The following is a 15,073-nucleotide window of genomic DNA, read 5'->3' as shown; positions in this document are numbered from 1 at the left end:
TACCCACATCCCAATTCTATTGCACCCTACATCCTATTGGGTCAATGTACTCTTTAATACTATGTTAGGTACCTAAACCATGAAATGGGAGCATAGGATATAAATTTTGAAACTTTTCAGAGCTTTAACGATGGTGAAGGTATGGTTTTTAATATGATATTATTTCAACTCATGACTCTTCAGGGGTATACTCATGAAGGAAATAGGGGCTTTTGATCCTTCTTTGTTATCTTACATGAGGATAGCTAACAAGGTGTGTTCAAAAGAATAACAATAGATCATGAAATCTAATTTATAATCAGGATGACATAGGATTGGAGCATTAGCAATGACAATCTTTATATTTTGTAAAGCTTGTTTTTTGACATCACTCTATTTAAATCTTGAATTCCCTTTCATCATATCTACAATACATTTAGTGGTTTCAGAGAAATTAGTCATGAACCTTCAAAGGAAATTTTCTTGTTCAAAAAATGACTTAACTCTTATCTTTCTTATAGGTAGACTTAGTCTTCGAATGCCCTCAATTCATTTAGGGTCAATTCTGATTCCCTCTTGTGATACTATATGGATAAGTAACTTTCCTTTTCTCATGTAGAAGATGGATTTCATAGGATTCAGAGAGATTTCCTACTCTCAACATCTTTGCAACACCCTCCTCAAATCTTCTATGTTATTTTTCCTCGTCTTTGAGAATGTAGTAAGATCATCTAGCTATCTGATGATAATTCTACCATTCAAGTTAGAAAAATATTTATTCATACACCTTTTAAAAGTGATGTTGATATTGATAGTACCAAATGGCATTCTATGGTATGCAAAAATACCCCAAGGAGTGGTAAAAGTTGTCTTATGTTGGTCTTTTTCTTCTACTTCTATCTAGTTGTATCTTAAGAAGCCATAAAGCATGGACATTGTCTCAGTTCTTGCCACCATTTGTAGCAAATGATCCATCTTTGGGAGAGTGTAATTATACTTCAAATATTCCTAGTTTGGATTTCTAAAATCTACACAGATCCTTATCTCTCCATTATTCTTTATAACTGGTACTATGTTACTATCCAAGTAAAGTGATGAATAGGGTAAATGATTTTTTCCATTAGCATCTTATAAACATCTTGTAGTATGGTGTCAGCTACCTACAAATTATAGCTTCTCTACTTTTTTGAGAAAGGTTTTGCATCAGGTTTCAAAGGAATTTGATGATTAATTTTCCTACCTCTGTAGCTTTTCAAATCCTCATAAGTCCATGTGAATACATCTTGGTATTCGATGAAAATTTGTTTAACAATTTCCTTTTCTTCATGTGTGTAATATTTTTTGATATTGATCATTTTGGGACTTTACATGTCTCTAATGTTTACCCCCTCACACTCACCAATAGTAGGCCCCTTTTCTATTCTCTTTTCCTTAATGAAAGTATCATATCTATTAAAAAACTTTTCCAATGATAAAAAGTATAGGGGAATAATATTACCTTGTGGTTGAATTACATTAGTTCCATCTTCTTTTCTCTTTTTGTGAGGATCTTCTCAAACATTTTCTAAAAATAACTACATACTTTTTTAGTCTTCAAACACTTTTTAGGCTTCTAGATTGTCTAGAATGGAAGGTTTGTATACAATTTCTACATCATACCTTTTTTTTGAATTCTAGATGAGGAAGTAGTAAGGAGGCAAAAATAGCTAGTGAATCTACTTTAGAGTTCATCTCCCTTGGTGCTGATTCAATTGAAAATGTGTCTAGCCCTTTGATTTTATCCCAGACCCTATTTCTATAATTTTTTAATTTATAATTCTTTACAGAGTATTGTCCTTTAACTTGTCACATGACTAGCTCTACATCACCCCTAGCTCTTAGTATCTTTATCCATTTTTCTTTTGCAGCTATTAACTTGAGTAATAAGGCTTCATATTCTGTTATATTATTTGTGTTCCCAAATTCTAACTTGAATGCCATGGGTTCAGGTTCTCCCTTACATGATATCAATAACACTCCTACACCAAAACTAGATGAGGAATAGATTCCATCAAATTCTAGTATCCAAATTAATGATGATTCTTCTTCCTTGATGAGAATTTGATCTCCTAGCTCTTCAACATCTTGATCATTTGAGAAATCTTTAGTGAACAACATATAATCACCAAATTTTTAATCTTGGTAGAGGATTTGAGCTTTGGGATCATTTGACTTCAATACCATAAGCTTGGTTTTCTCTTCAGGCTCTAGCTTTACTTTCTTTCTCCCTATAGGTATGACCACCTGAGACAAATCCAATTTTATTTCTCCTCCTAGGTTTGTACAGAAATGTTTGCTTAGAAGAAAACCATTTCTTACCAGAATATCTATGAATAGGATAGCCAACGACAATTTATTTTCTAGGTGGGAGGCCAGAGCTACTTGAGTGTACATGATTTTTCCAAGTAGTGGGACTTGTTTGGCATCCATAGAATAACATCTACCTAGAAATTTGCTAAGAGTGAGGCCTAGAGCTTTAGGTACATGATAAGGCATCACATTTTCTAAGGAACCCGAATGGGTCATGTTTCTACCTGGGAAAGGTTGCTAAGATCATGGACTCTTCTTCATAAAAAAAGGTTAGATGTTAAGGGTTCATCTTCTTCTTTAGCCATAACATTGTGATTCAAGTTCAAACTATCTTCTTTATAGTGGTCTACCAACCTTTTTAACTCAAAGGGGTGAGATTTCAAATAGTATATTAGAGAAATTTAAATCTTGGAGTCTTTACAAAATTGAATGAAATCAAAAGGATTATTGTCCTTACCTGGTTGAGAGGTCATGGGTCCTTGATCAACATGGCTAGTACCTAAAGGTGAAGCATCATTACTCTTGGGCTATGGCTAGAAGACTACTTTTTGTTCTTTTGGCTTTTGGTTAAAATTGTGTATGAGGTTCTATCAATAGTTGCATAAAAATCACCTTGTCTTTTAGAGTCTGACTCATACTCTAAAAAAAAAATCCAGATTCACCATTCGAGTACAAATCTGACTCAAAACTAGAAGTTGTGATATTCAACTTGTTAGTGGAGAATAATTGCATCATATAGGTTGTTTCAAAACAACTTTCATTATCATGGTCTATTGTTAAATAGAATACACACATGTCTGCCTTCTTAGTTGTAACCTCAATAGCCATCCTTTATTTTGGACTAGTAAGTTGTAGATTTTTTCCATCATTATTCTATCTTGGTTGGTTTTGGTAATTTTGTTGGTAGGAATTGTTGAACCCAACGAGTTGCCTCTTCATTGTAACTAGCTCATTTGATAATTTCTACAAAATCTCATTAGATGAAGCAGTTTTACTAGAATTTCCCTTAGTTTGAATCTCTCAGTTCCATTTTTCAATGGAGATCAATTTATCTTCTACTTCAATCGCTTTCTTTTGGGCATCTGCCAAATCTATGGGATGGGATCTCTATACGTCATAGTTAATATCTATTGGCATTACACTTATGAGGAATGTTTTAAAATTAACATTAGTGGGTATGTTATTAGTAGGGATTCTACTAGTGATCTTATTGAAATTAGCAACAAAATCCCCCATACTTATAACAGGTTGTTTTTTGATAGACATCAAATGTGCTAGTAGGACGTGTTCATCTTCTATAGTTTTGAATCTTGGTTTGAAGGCCATCCTCATTGTATCCCAACTTATGATTGAGACATCTTCTAAATGAAAAAACCAATCTACTACTTTCTCTATTAGAGTCTCTACAAATAGCCTTATGGCTATGTCTTTGTGTGCCACTCCCAAGATATGAGTTGTCATGAAAAAGTCCTTGATATGTTCATTAGTGGTGACCTTATTATCACTAAAAAATTGGGAAAATTTTGTCTCAAACTAGATAGGAGTGGGTGATATCCCATAAGAGCTAATGGGTTAGTGGTTGCGGCCTAGGGAGCAGCCATAATTATCCAAGAAAGGTATGGCAGAAAATTCACAAGTGAAGGTGCAACTACTCCTTGTAAAGCTAATACCTATCAATTAGTGTGCAAAAAATTTTGATTTATGGGGGGTGAAGGTGGCTTGCTCCTACTCTTATTATCACCCTTTTGTCAAGGTACTTTTAGGATTGGGAAGCCAAGTTCTATAAGATTTTCAAAAACAAGGTCTCATCCACCTTCATCTCTGGTGTTCCTGAGAAATCTTGCTTGGTCCAACATGTTGAGTTAATTTAACTTCTAAGCTTCACGTTCTACATGTCTTTCCTATATTTGGAGTTCTCTCCTTTGAACAAATCTTTCTAGTACCTCATCTCTAGCTTCTTCATCTTCTAGCACCTGGCTAGAGTTACTTCTATGTTCCTCCTATTCCTCCAAACAAATGTATTCAGGGATGAGATTATATCTTCCTAGTCATCTTGGAATCCAATTTTAGGTTGGAGTATAGGAACTATGTTCTAATAAGGTAACAACATATTTCTTCATACTATAGGTCTATTGGTCTAGTGACTATTTGTCTCCCCAATAGAGTCACCCAAAATCTATTGGTAAATAGATTGTTCTTTTATTTGACTCTTTAAATTCCCAATATTCATGAACAGTAAATGGTTACAATAGTTGGGAAATCATAAGTGAATGAACAACTTCCCTCTAAAGTTGTAGGTAGAACTCCCTTGAATTTGTAGTTTGTAATGAATTTTTGTTTGTTCCTAATGCTAAATGGGGTTTGTTCTTGACTAGGGAATAGGAGAGGAAAACCGAGTTAGGCCTAAACATGAATTAATTTAGACAAGGATTCGGCCCTTAATACCTTTTTTTTTTTCAACTCATACATCTTATGAACTTGCATAATTTGACAATGAAGTAATGAAATCTATTGATGAATTATCTACTTAACAAAATGCTTCTAGGTCTAACATGCAAGGGACTAACTTAAAGAATAATGTATGGAAAAATCTCTTTTAACCTTCAATAATGCTATCATTATCTTCAATTTTCTACATTAAATAATAGATAGAACTCTATTTATTCTTTTACTCAATTCAACTAAGAGACATATCTTAAACTATCATAAAAAATGGAACAATAAATAATTGACATAAAATACATTCAACTTGTCTCTGCAACATGAATTATTTCACATTAAATATTAGCTAACCTTTTATTAATCTTTCAATTAGGTACATATAGGATTCCAAGATAAACATTACAAAATGGGACTTAAATCAGTTCATCTCCTCAAAATTGAGAAATGGTAAGGAATCGATTGTCAGTTATAATTTTTACATCAAAATATGAAAGGGTAGGATAAAGATCACTTTTCCTTCTTTCCTTTTTCCAACTTTTCCTGATAGGCTTTAGTAGCAAAAATGATCGAGATTAGCTCCTCATGTCTGTGAACATGGATGTTGGCATATCTCAATAGCCACCTAGAATTCTCTCATGCTAGATCCTCAATGGCATTCAACTATTCTTGCATTTCCTCCATAGCCATCTGTATAAACCCACTAAGCTTTTGGAGCCTCGACACTCTATTTTGGAGAGTGCTAGACTTTTTTGTCAAAGTATCTAGAAAATTGGAGAAATTATCCTTCATAAGAGTGACTCCTACTACTCATTTTCCTTTTCCACTTGTTTGAGAATCAACATGCAACCCTTTCACCAACACATAATTTTTATCTTGTTCTTTTGTGACCTTGACATCTATATTTTTTAATCCTCTATCGAGATCATCTCAACTTTGAATTGCAGACTCTAATGCCATTCAAACAAGGTCTCATTTCCCTTCTATAAGATCTTGGCCTCCATAGCCTCTTTAGTCTTCATTTGTATGACTATATTCAAGATGAAGATACAATTGTCACACTTTTCTCATTTTACTAATAGATCAGCCCCGTTGGTCAAGATATTATCCTTTTCCATTTATAGCCTCATGACTAGATTATCAAGTTGCTCAATAACTGTAATTATTTTCAACTTTAGTTTCTCACTTCATTCCTTAGCAATTTCCCTAAAGTTTTTGTCTTCTTTCAATTGGGAAATGATAGCTTGGATGTTTGTGGTTGTAGGGTCACTAGTAGGGGGAACTCTCAAAATAGTTGTTAGTGGAGCAATTACCTACTTGATGAAGTGGTTGAGTTCATGAATCTCTGCTTTCATCCTAACTTTGGCAAGTTTGAGGCCTTCAAGTGCCACCTTTATCACTTCATTTGTTGACTTGCATAGACCCACTTTAGTGTCATGCCTAACTTCTCCTTTTCCTCTTTCCATCTAACATATTCTTGAGCTATGACTCAATGCCAATTACCTTAGACATAGTCCCTAGTGTATCCATAGAAAAAATTTCCTCTTAATTGGAGTCAATGTCTTCATAGTTGAAAAGAAAGGATTCTTTGGAGTTTGGGTAATGAGCTTTGAAGCTTTGGGCCTTTTCTCTATTTTAGTTTATCTTTTTGTCACTTCATCAGACTTTGTAGACTCACTCTCACTACTCCCACAATCTCCAAGATCAAACAATTGTATTTGGGGACTACTATGATTAGAGTAATGGGGTACTTATGGATGGGATAGGACTACTACCAAGTGAAAAGGGCACCATGGCTACACTATCTTTCATCTCCTCTACCTCATTCTATTTGGCCTTTGTTGTTGCTCCAATAATTGGCACTAAACTATCCCGACAAGTTTTATCAAGTGGTATGTTCTTGTTAGGAGGTTGGTCACCTCCATCAATTGGTTGAGTAGGCCCTTGTTTGATAGGTAAGATTGTGCCTGAAGCACCACTATGAGAAGATGAGGCTACTACTACTTTTGGGGAAGACTAAGCAGATGTGCTTTTGCTCCTACTTCTTTGCAATGTGGTCTACTCAACCCACTTTCCAGTTCTCTTGTAGATTCTAGCCATCATCATATCTGGATCCTCCCTAACATCTTCAAAATGTTCCAAGCTTATGGGAGTGTTCCTCAACTTGGTAAAATAACTATTTCTATACATATTTTGACCATCATCTTCAACTCCATGTACATTAATGTTTACATTATACATCTTTACATAATCAAATATCAACCTCATGAAGGCTCGACCATAGCTCTCAAAGTCATCTTTGCAATTGACCCAATAATTCTCAATTGTAGTAATATGCTTTATCACACTCCTAATTTTTAGGACATCTCTAGCATACCCATTTGGGTTGAACATTGGCATCAGGACTTCAGACATATCTAGTTTAAATTTCTTCTTGAATAATTTCATCATGTTCTTGGCATCAGACTGGATGTCATAGCAAAAGGCTCCAACTTTTATGGGGAATTTTTATCCTTTCTCCTTTAGGCTTCCTCTTAGGGTGTTCACTTATAGTGCTTTCCATATAATCTTGATCAACACAATCATGTCACTTAGATATCTTTGCATCTTCAAGGGAAATCCATCAAATTCTGCAAGATGCAACTAAGAAAATGATGAGAAATGAATAATGTAAAATCCAAACTGATTGATGGTAGGCATGGATTTTGGTTTGAATCTCATTTCCAAGCATCCCTCTAGTTCCCTAAAAATCCTCATGGTAAATGTATCATTCACCTTAACATAATTTGCATAAGTATTTTGTAATTGGAGACATGGGTAAAAATCATAAGACTTAACATCATCAAGGAAATTATCTAATCTTGGGTGGGCGGGTCATAATTGCAATGAGGCTAGCATGTAAATCAAGAAAGAAGACATGTAGAACATATTGTAAAACTTAGATCCTTGGAGAGCATTGGAAAAACTTTTGCTTACCTCTTATGCCTAATCAATGTACTGGGTATCCAAGCATATGACTTAAACTAGAAAGAAGTACTTCTCAATGAAATTTAAGGCTTCTACCTCACCTTTCAACCTATGCAGGAGAACCAAAATATTAATGATTTCAGGGTTAAGGTTGGTTCTATACAAAGTTTTGGGAACTTTTCTCTTATCACTTTGTGGCTTCTGGAACCATGTCCTCATGATTTCCTTCCTCCAGATCATCTTCCTTGCTAAGAATTTTGAGATGACTCCACCAAAGGTTAAGTAAGAGAACTCCTCCTACTCTAGCACATGAAGGAAGTTCACCACTATTTTCCTATTGATTGAAATTAATACTATATCATCTAGTAGAACAATTTGCATGGTTTCTAGATTCTAGTGATGGATGCATTTGTAAAAAAGCTCTGGGGCTTGAACTGCAACTAGAAAACTAGCAGCTTTAACTAAATGACATCCTAAAAGATTCTCATTAATGGGGTGCATTTATTAAAATTTCACCCTCCTTTGGAAGTCTACCATGTCATAGAAGTGAAGGGATGTATCTATGAAATTTTGCAATTAGGACTTGACCCCAGTCAAATCATTGAAACCTACATACTTGGTTTCCATGAGCTTGAGAATAATATTTTGAATTGAATAAGTTAATGAAAAAACAAATGTAGCCATCACAGGGTTTTCAAAAGCTATGTGTATTGATAGAATAAGAAATCAAAGAAAAAGCGGTAACTCATTCAACTGCTTGTGCATCATTATATGAGAGCCTCAATTCATTCATTATTCTTTAGAATTCATGCCACAAATATGAAATTTAAGGAAACACCCATTGGATAGTAAGTGAAAAAGATCAATGGACATTTTGGGGGTCTTTTCACTATTCTGTTGAGCTCAACAATAACTTTATATAAGCCCATTACTTACTTTCCCATTTTCCTTTAAGTTTCAGACAGTTACCATTGGGGTACCCCATTGAGGAAAATCCACCAAGTGAGATTTTGACTATATCTTCTTTCCATAATGGTTTGATCCATTCTAATATCATTCCAACATACTCTTAAAATCTAGTATAGGGGCCAAACTTAATTATTAGTTTGATCTTTCTTGCATAATTGGAAAACTATTTTCATGGGTTGGAGACCCATTGAGGAAAAGACAATTTCCATTTTTTTGCCAATGCTTAGTTATGGTATGAGGATTTGTTTAAGAACCATTTAATATCTTGTTTTTTCCCTCAAGATACTTTGTAGAAAACCATCTTCATGGGATGTAAACCCACCAAGGAGAAGATAATTTTAGGTTTTCTGCCAAGGCTAAATATTTTAGTAATAATGAATCCAAAAAATTCTTGGGAGCCTTATTTTAGATTCAAACCTCAGTTTTCTTTGAAATTGTGCACCTTTTGAAACATCTTGATTTATATATGTATTGAAATGAATTTTCATCAAAAATTGCCTTCATGGGTTGGAAACCCGCTAAGGAGAAAACAATTTCTGAATTTTTGCAAACACCTATTTTAACAAGAGATGATACATTTTCAGAAAACAAAGAACATATTTAATCTAAAATGAGTAAATTTGATCTCTATCAGACTAGGCACTAACTTACCTAACCAATCTCATGGTAAAACAAACACCCACCCAACTATAAAGAAAGATAAGCTAAAATGGGAAAATCTAATAAAGATCACCTAACCTTTAGGGATATAGACCTAGACTCAAAAAAAAGTGAGGACTAGACTCACTTCATCTATTACACAAAAATCACTTTTGCCAATAGGTTAGAAAATAGAAAGTGGGGCAACAAACCCTTTCTACAACAACTCAAGAACTTGTTTTTTCAACTCTTCACTTTCTACTGGTGTCATTTTATGTGTTGCCTTGTTTGGAAAACTAGCTCCTCAAATCAAATCCATCTACTGACTAATCTTCCTTACTAGGTGGAATCCATCAGATGCATTATTGGACACAATATCAAAAAATTCTCCGAACATATTATAACTTCTACAGGGACTTCCTCTACTTCTTCTTTACCATCTTTTGGAATTATAGCAAAACAAATATGATCATGTTTATACCTTTGAGAAAGTCCTTTTCCATCAATGAAACATATTCTGGTAGCACTACATACGTTTTCTTCTTTCTCCTTCAATGGTTTCAAGTTATGTTTCACTCCATCCTTGGTCAGACTATAGGTATATTCTCACCCATCAAACTACCACAACCTGCCCAACAACATATAAAATATGTCCATAGGTATGATATCACAACGTACCTCATCCTGGTAGCTTCTAAACTTGAAACTCACTAAGAATTGCTCACTGATCATGACCATGTGGTCATCTTGCACCCAAGTAATATTATGGTATGGAGGTGGGTATTTCTGCCTCTTCATCTTCAACTTTGTGAAAGTCATTTCTGACACCATATTTTCATTACTTCCCCCATCAATGATCACATCACAACACTTATCTTTACATTTTTACCTAGTATGAAACAAACTCCTTTTTTGATCAAGTTCATTCTCACCACTCAGTAGGACCTTTTTGTTAACTAGGACTTTTCCTCATTCAACATCTTCAAAATGTGATGATATGACATCTTCATCAATACGTGCAACTCTAGCCTAGCCTTTTGTTCTTGAGTTTGTCCTTCCTTTGCACTAGGAACATTCAAATTCTCTATGCCCTTCTTCTCTGTAATGAAATAATTTCCCATACAAGCTTCTTCTTCTAGATCTGTAATGCTACACTAACAAAAAAATTAACTAGGAAAACATGAACAAGCATAAAGAACCATAGAATTTTTTTATATTTAATCATCTATTACAAGAATAAGAATAATGATTGAGACACTCTCAACTCATAAATCTCAAAATAGAAGAAGATATCATCCAAATAAATTTCCATAATGATGTTAACACATAAAGAGTTCAGTACAATAATGAAGTATGATATCATTCTTAGACGCCTATGTCCAACATATGGACTCTACAAGTATCAAATTTTGTTTCAAGAAGTAACTTTAATAGTCTTCCTTAGCTACTAGTTATTCAACTTGAAACACCTAAAATACACACAAAAATGCAACACAACACAAAGAGGGCTCAATACATACCGAGTTAAAAATCATAGTCCACCTGCATACATGTTAGAATAAACATATACAAAACCATAATGCAGATATCAGAACCACATAACATAGTGCAATTCTAAAATTAATATGTGAGAAGTAACCATCTTCTTAAAAATGCAAAATTAAACTTGCACTAAGAATAACCAATAAATGAATCATATATATACTAAGGTGTCATCACTATGGTGCTAAGATACTGCATCCATATATGGTAAGCTCATAGACAACAAATAGAGGAATTCTCTATGGTATTTGTGAAATGGCGAAATAAAGACTTGCCTTGTTCTCCATACTTAACCTTACTGGTTTAAGTCATAGATAAGGCCAATTATCACTGAATTAATTAACTGAATAGGATAATTTGATATTCAACCACCTCGATATACATTCATTACAGCTATCCTTAAAATACACATCAAATAGATATTCTAAGAATGCACATGCAACGAATAACAGTCAGTTTTCACATGATATTACATTCTTCATCTTTTAAAAATATCATCTTCTATTGCCAGATTTGAAAGTAAACTTAGGTTATTTTAACAACAGAAATCAATATTACAATATTACGATCTCATAAATATAACTAAACTGTTACATCAGTTTAATGATATTCACTAGTCGTAGTACTATACTACTTATTCCTACTGTTATAATAAACTAAACTTATCCTTCAAAATGACCAAGCTAATAAAACAATGCACATATGATGTTCTTGCTTTGGATGACATATCATCAAACACATATATCATAAATCTATCTTTTCCATTGAACACAATTTCCAATTCAATATTGGATAGAAAACATCATTAGAATAATAGGTTCGAATTCACACACATATAATTTTCATCATAATATAAATACTATTGGCATATCTAAAATGCTTCAAATCAAATCCAATAAAATCATGTCTAACAATTCCCAACAGTGTACAGTTAACTAAATTTTTTGAGCTCTGTTGTTGTTTTAAAAAAAAAAGAACATTATTGATGATACCGAGTGTTCATACAAACTTATTTCCAAATTTCCAATTGCAAGTTTTGACCCATGGACAACATACTTACTATCTAGAATCTCTAATATACTAACAGACAGGATGCAACATAAAATAACCTATTACCAGTTTACACAACCTCATGTAACTGTTATAAAGAAATTTGAACCATACTACAATGTTCAGACAGTGTATTGGCTGTTATATATGGAAATTTTCAAACATTTCAATAACCATAAAAGATGCTATGCTAATAACATGTTAATTTAACATTGTTTTGGTTTCATACTAACTATTCGACAAAATGCCTCTACCATCGACTACGGTCATGAGCCCATAATTTAAAGCAAACTCATGATTGAGGCTGAACCTCTAAGCTATTTGCTGCAAAAAAACAAGTGAGCTTTGAGATATGGGTTCTCATAGAGCTCGTCTCTTTGGGAGCCCAAAAAAATATTTGTTATTTCACAATAGCCAGCAAGCTAACTGCCGCAACCATGTGTTTCTCACAAGCTTAACTCGGTGTAAAACACATGTTTGGAGCAAAGCCCAATTAAATATACATATAGCAACACCCAAAACAATATCTCCATAACTCCCATTCAAAGGTGGATATATACAGGGCTAAGCATTGCACAGAGTGCCATGCTTTGCATATACCCATCCTTGAGTATAAAATTCACGTCAAGAAAAATTGATAACCATTTACAACATGCTAATCGATATCAAAATGCAATTGTAAATAGATAAAGAGTAGGGTAAGAAATTGACCCTATGTGAATACTAAAGATGGAAAATGCTCTATAATTCAACTCGATGCCAAAGCCCCAAAAGTCGAGTCAAATCTGGTAACAATCTTCACACAGCATACACATATAACTCGCAAATGATTTCACAATGGAGTGAAGTAGAAGAACCCAATAATAACAACAGACAACTTATGATGAGTAACTCCATTGAGCTTAACCAAATATGAAAGTTTCCTTTCCAACCAACACCCTTCATTATGCTGATACCTCAACAACAAGATCACAGATGTTAAGCCAAATAGAGCGATGTGGCCAAGTTTCTGGCCCAAATTCTGCAAAAAACCCAACTCACTACAAGAAATGGCCAACCAAACCTTAAGTGCCATAACTCCTCATAACAAGCATTCAATACACATCAAGTATCATAGAGCCGTGTATTCGGCAGTGTCAAAACCACCGCCATGAATTTGGCTTTCAACATAATGAATATATTTTTCCTCTTTCATGGCATTCGATACACATTTAGGGTTACATGATACTTAAGAGGTAATTAAACCCTTTTTAAATAGAAAATGTTTATGCCCATCTCAACTTAGGGTATTTAGTCCTTTTAATAACAAGTATGTATATATGCAATGCAAAATATGGTTCTTTTAAAATAACAAGTTAATATGAGTCATGTAAACAAAACCATCTTAAGGTTATAAGTATTTAGAAAAATCTAATCCCTTTACAACATATGCCTATATGCTATACTAAAAAAAAATCCAATGAAATAATTCAATCCCTTCTCAATCACACATACGTAAATACAATGACAAGATCTCAATACATATAGCATATTAACATTCAAATCATTTGAAATGTCAAGTTAAACATACAATATATTTACTTTCTTTCCAAAGAATTTAAACACAGAATACAGTTTATAATGGGTTAAAACATAATAAACATAATTGATACCCTATGAACATGCAATCATTAATATGCCAGTTTCAAATCATAAAATCCTAAATCACATTCACTGCTAATAACATAGTTCAAAACAGAAAATATGTTCAACATAAGTCTCGTGTTTCAAGGATAGTAATATAACCAAGTTCTTCATAAATACAAACACAACAACTAAAAGGAACTTATAACAACAAGGTCCTAATTTGCCAAAAATCCTAAAGTAGTGGTCAGGCATGACACCCTCCCCCACTAGGATTCAACTTTCTCCTGGAAGTCAGTAAACAAGAATGGATGAGCTGCTCTCATCATTTCAATGTCCTCCTAGGTGGCAGATATTTCATCATTGGGGTCCCATAGGACCTTTACCTACCTTATTTCTCTCCCTCTTAAACTCATAGTTCTATTTTGTGTGATCTGCACTGGTTCCAACATGATTTGACCATCCATAATCTGCAAGTTTTTCAAATCAAGCACGTGAGCAATATCAGGTATATAATTACACAATACTGAAACATGAAATACATTATGAATGCATGAAAGACTCGATGGCAAGGAAGGTTTATAGGCAACAGGTCCAACCCATTCTAGAATTTCAAATGGACCCATGAATCGAGGTGCTAACTTGGATCCCTTTCCATAACAAATTGGACTCTTACATGGTCTTACCTGGAGAAACACTTTATCACCCACCAAGAATTGACGGTCAATTCTATGCTTATCAGCATATTTCTTCTATCTATCTTGAGCAGTAATAAGGTGCTCACTGATCCTTTTAACCTACTGCTCCAAATCTTGCAACATATCAGGTCCTAAAAGAGTCCTATCCTCTAAATTATCCCAACTAAGAGGTGTCCTACAAGGTCTACCATACAATGCTTGAAAGGGTGCCATACCTATGGAACTATGATATCCATTATTATAAGTGAATTCTACCAAATGTAGATACTCCTCCCATTTATTCTCTCTATCCATTACGTACATCCTAAGCATTTCTTCCAGAATTTGGTTGACACGTTCAGTTTGTCCGTCTATTTTTGGGTGATAAGCTGAACTAAAATTCAACTGAGTACCTAACTCTCACTACATGGATCTCCAAAGAGAAGAATTAAACACTGGATCCTTATCAGAAATAATCTTTTTAGGAATACCATGTAACTTAACTACCTGCTCCATATATATCTTGGCAATCGTTGCTGCATTATAGGATGATCTAACTGGAATAAAGTGAGCAACCTTAGAAAAATGGTGCACTACCACCATAATAGCGTCATGCCTATGAGCTGTTATAGGCAATCCAGTAATAAAATCTATAGAAATGGTGTCCCATTTTCATTCTGGAATATTATGTGGCTGCAATAATCCCGCAGGGTGCTGATGTTTCACCTTAACTCGCTGACATTCCAAGCATCAAGCCACAAAATCTACTATGCCTCTCTTCATTCTAGGCCAATAGTAATGCTGCTCAAGGTCAGCATGCATTTTCTTAACACCCGGGT

This window comes from Cupressus sempervirens, chromosome 6 (genome assembly GCF_028749045.1).
Source record: "Cupressus sempervirens isolate cs-2001-9-10 chromosome 6, ASM2874904v1, whole genome shotgun sequence".
NCBI classification, from domain to species: domain Eukaryota; kingdom Viridiplantae; phylum Streptophyta; class Pinopsida; order Cupressales; family Cupressaceae; genus Cupressus; species Cupressus sempervirens.
The sequence above is the reverse complement of the archived record's forward strand: the minus strand, read 5'-3'. Positions refer to the sequence as shown.